Here is a 4,750-nt window from a genome sequence, read left to right as displayed (position 1 = left end):
AGCTTGCGTGCACCAAGGGTATTGTCCGTGGAGTGGACCCGTCATCTTCCGTAAAAGAAATTCTGGAGGAATTCAAGGACGCAGGAGCTGGGGTTATTTCTGTATACCGCTGCTCGCGCGAGGTCGCAGGAGTGCGTGTTGCTACACAGTCGGTAATTACAACTTTTGCTGGTCGCACCTTCCCCTCTGAGCTGAAAATATGGCCTATTGTATATCGCGTGGACCCGTTGCAACCTCGTCCTCTGCAATGCACAAACTGTTGGCGATGTGGACATAGTGGTAAAGCCTGCAAGTAGGCGACTAGATGCGGGGTGTGTGGTGAAGGTCACTCTTCCGACAGCTGCACTGCTGGTGAACCCGTCTGTTGCTTGTGCAGTAACGCCCACAGTGCTGATGATGCCGCTTGCGAAAAACGGTCACAGGAGCAGAGTTTATTGGAATTAATTGAGCAAAATAGATGTTGCCGAGCAGACGCTCATGCGCTCCTTAACCGCAGAAATCACTCTTACGCCAGCCTTGTGCGTTCCTCTACTCCCGACCTTGAAGCCACGCTGTCTGCAAAGATTGTGTCAAGCGTCGAAAAACAACTGTCAACTGGGGTAGAGCGTATGCTCAGCAGCTTTACTCAGGCTTTGTGTGAGATTGCTGCGAGTCAGGCAGTTTGTCATCCCCCCCTGCTGTGCCGCCAGTTGCAGCTTCACTTCAACCGTGTGCTGAAAGTTCGATTGGACCATCATCTTCCAATATACCGACTCCCGTTGCACCTCTCGATAGCGTCCCACTTAGTCTTCCTCGCAGCAGTGTCTGTACTACTGATGTGGAAATGACCTGCCCTACACAGAAGCGTCGTGCTTCCACCTCTGCCTCTAAGACCTCCGTTCCCCAGTTCAAGACTAGAAAAGGGCCTGCTAAAGTCTCCTCGAAGTCTGATATGCTAAAGGAGGCTGTTTCAGCCTCTATTTTCGACTAGTTATCATGGCTGGTGTAAAGGTTCTACAATGGAATTGCCGATCTCTTGCTTCTTCTCCTACAGATATAAAACTTCTTTTATCTTCTCATAATCCAGATTTAGTGCTCTTACAAGAAACGTGGCTCTCATCTGTAAAATCATTTTCATTAAATAGGTTTCGTGTTTTTCGAGCGGACCGCATACATGGTAGGGGCGGTGGGTTAGTCACCCTGATTTCTTCAAAACTGTGTCACCGCGCATCAATTAATAAAAAGGTTATGCTTCCCGACTGCGAGCTCTTAGCTGTTGATCTTATTTTGCCGCACTGTGCTCCTGTCACAGTTGCTAACGTATATTATCCAGCAGGAGTAAACAGAACAGACCACCTGGACTGCTTGCTTCCCGGTCGAAAAAAACACCAGCCCGTATCTGGTGTTTACACCAGACCGGAAATTCAGACACGGGTTCTGGTGTGACCCGGCCTGGTGTGACCCGGCCTGGTGTGACCCGGCCTGGTGTGACCCGGCCTGGTGTGACCCGGTCTGGTGTGTCCCGGTCTGGTGTGTCCCGGTCTGGTGTTACCGGGTCTGGTGTGACCCGGGCTGATGTTTTTGGTGTGACCCGGTCTGGTGTTTTCTGATGAGATTTAATTTGGTGCCGTGCTGACCGGGTTAGGAGCCTTCGGGAACAATTTGCCTGTTTCACGATATGTGCCGCCCGCTGTGGAGCATAACGAGCATACCTGGTACCGAGAAAACAGGTTGAAAAGAAGCGCACGTGGGTGAAGCAGGCAAGGTGTGGCTCCACAAGACGCCAACTTCACACGTGAGGAGGGAAGTGTGAGCTCGACAGCTGCCCTCTTCTGTCTTTGGTACTGTTGCTGATATAAACTGCACAAGTACAGTTAAACCACCAGCTTCTGCAATGCTTGCGCAGTTGTTCACTATCACTGGAGAGCAAGAGAAGAGTTGTGTGTACGCAGAGTGGCCGTGAGCAAAACGCAAATTCAATGTGCTTTGATAGCGATGCAGTGCATTAGGATACACATGACAGCATGCATACACCAGCACTCAATTTTTACACTTACCAATAGAAATTTTAGGGAAAGAAAATGAAACAAAATTTGCACGCATACGCCAATACTCAATTCGTATGATTGCCAAAAGAAATTGCAAGGGTATGTAGAAAAGAAAAAAGAAACAAAATTTATTCTGATTCGCTTAGCTCTTTGAAGCAGCGGGCCTCTTTCGGCGAAGTTCGCAAGTTTTCTGTGATAGCCACAGTCTTATGCTTTTTTCAGCTTTCGTGGCTGCTTCGTCCGTCACTCCCCGACTGCGGGCATAATGCCTGAAGAACACTGAAAGAAAATCATGCATAAGAGTTAAAAATAGCGCAAGCTTTGTTATTTTTCTGGCTTCGGCAGAATTGTTGTTGTAGAACCAATTTCCAGGACATACAGTAAGTCTTAGCCTGACAATTAGCTCAGCACTACAAAAACTGCCGCATCTACTTGTAACGCCACGGCTTGTTGTAACAAAGAACAGTATGCTACATGATAAGTAAATTCATTCGCCTGATCATATCAAAGGGACACGGAGGACAACCTCATCCAGCTTTAGTTCTTTGTAGAAATTAATTGTATGGCTTTGGGGCCATGTTGATGTTGCAGAGTCATTCATTGCTGCGAAAATTGGGTTAGAAAATGAACCCATAGTTCGATTCACACATGAAAAGGGCCAAATCCTGGTGTGAGACCGTCCATGTTTCAACACCTGTAACACAATTAGGGCACAAAGCTGTAGCTCTGACGATGCACAATGCCATTCCTTCTGCTCTTAGTAAGTGTAGAAGCATGTGCAATCTCAACAGAGCAGTGCAGCAGTAATGGTGAGCAAATTTGAGCGAAACACCCACACAGCACATCGAAAGAAAGTTGTAAATGAGCCTAGAATTAAGCCTAGAACACTTCTGCCTAATATGAGTAATAGTGCAACAAGGTGTTCTGATTCTGGGTAAATCTCAGCAGATATGTAAACAAATCACTTTCTCCACTCTAGAAAGGTTGCACAAAGCTATGTTGCCAAATCTTGTGCATGTGCAAAGGCCATGAGTGCCAATACTGCAAGCACGACAGCTGCTGTGACACTTTGCACTGCCGACATCATCAAAATGAGCATGTCGCCTTGATATTCACGCCAAGTGTAAAGCAGAAAAATGACTAAGGTCATCAGAAAAAAGCGTTTGTCAATTGTAAGAATGCAGGCAGTGCCCAGTGCCCTAGCAGATGCATACATGGTATGGTCCTGAACACAAAGCCAAAGAACACCAAGTAAGGGCTCAGTTGCATTACTATGCATGCGAAGTGTACAACAGGTCGAACTGCGTACATTTCCTGAGAATATGTTTGTGCTAAATCATCCCATAATTAGTGCCTTTGCTAAGGCAATAAGATGAAACAATAACAAAAAAGGACAGGAAGATACATAGGAATGATACCATCAGCGTTTGCATTAAAGGTGCACTAAAGAGGAATCTGAACTCATACTTTTACCGATGAAACTCGTTCTACACATTCCGAACGTTCTTAGAAACTGCGAATTATCTCCCTGTGCAGTCGGTTTCTCTAGTTTAAATCGAATTAAACACCCGGTTCCTGCCTTTTTTTTAATTCCCCCGCAGACAGTGGGAGGAGTCGACTAATCTTTCAGCCAGTCCTGTGGTGGCTTGCCTCTCTGCCATCGGCGGAGCGATACGGAGTGATTGGCGAAAGCAGAGTCCACGCGTATTTTTATTTCTGTGGGCCTAATTTGCAGCTATGTAATCTCTGAATAGATCTATTTATCCACGGAAATGTAAAAAAAGCAAAATAAAAACAAAAGCAAAGCCGCCATGTGACTGCCAGCAAGGCACTCCATGCGTTGGCTGACTCCTCCCCGACTGCGGAGAATTAAAAAAAAAGGCGGGAGCCAGACATTAATCACATTTAAATGAGGAAAATCAGCGCCACAGGGCAATAATTCAAAGTTTCTAAGAATGCTTGGAACGTGTAGATCGGGTTCCCGTGGCAAAAAGACGAGTTCTGATTCCTCTTCAGTCCACATTTAAAGGTTTTAAAAATGCGCAGCTCTTAAGAACCTAACTTTTTAGCTCAACATTGTCATGTGACAACAGCTTATTTTAGCATCACAAAACAAGTTATGTTCTTTGGTTGTTGCCACAGATGTGGAGTGCTCATGTCATACACTCATCTAGCAGCTCAGTTCTGTAGGAAGTTCTTAGCTCTACCAAATGCTTCTCATTGTGCCTGTCAAGTAGCTAACTGCACATGAATTCTCATGCACAACCAAAAGCCATGCAATGAATTGATCCATTCTAATATGAGTCAAATAGTGTTTGATAATTATTACCTTCTCATGAGCTATTGCCAAGGTCGAGATAGCCTCCTTTCATAGGTTAATTCAATATGACAATATGCACATGTGCTAACCCCAGTAGAATACAATAATTACCCCTTATCGTCTCCACCTTCAGCGGCGTCAGTGGCTTCTGCGGTGCCTTGTCCCCACCCTCTGCCAGGAATCTGTTGGACAGCGTTCCTGTGAAGCTGCGCTGAGCCAGCACTTCTGTTGACCACAATGTGGTTGCCGCTCTTTTGACAAACAGTGAATCTTTTGGCAGCGCCATGGGAGTATCGTACGCCTCTTTCGATATTTCGTGGCCACTGGCCAAGTGTACCTGCAGGAAAAAGAAAAATGGCATGCCGAACTGAAAGGGACGTACATAATGTACTAATTATCATTG

At 46.0% G+C, this 4,750-nt stretch overlaps 1 long non-coding RNA gene across 1 annotated transcript; it reads right to left on the bottom strand.

The window, feature by feature from the left end:
* Positions 1–2,131: 2,131 nt before the first annotated feature.
* LOC149326599 (uncharacterized) lies at positions 2,132–4,750 on the bottom strand. Its single transcript, XR_016286261.1, has 2 exons — positions 4,459–4,750; positions 2,132–2,306 (listed from the first exon to the last, which is right to left on the bottom strand). It is a non-coding gene; the product is annotated as an uncharacterized LOC149326599 (long non-coding RNA).

The sequence above is a fragment of the Amblyomma mixtum genome, chromosome 10, assembly GCF_055824585.1.
Source record: "Amblyomma mixtum isolate Tamu chromosome 10, ASM5582458v1, whole genome shotgun sequence".
Taxonomy (NCBI): domain Eukaryota; kingdom Metazoa; phylum Arthropoda; class Arachnida; order Ixodida; family Ixodidae; genus Amblyomma; species Amblyomma mixtum.
Note: the sequence above shows the minus strand (reverse complement) of the source record. Positions and strands in the feature narration are given on the sequence as shown.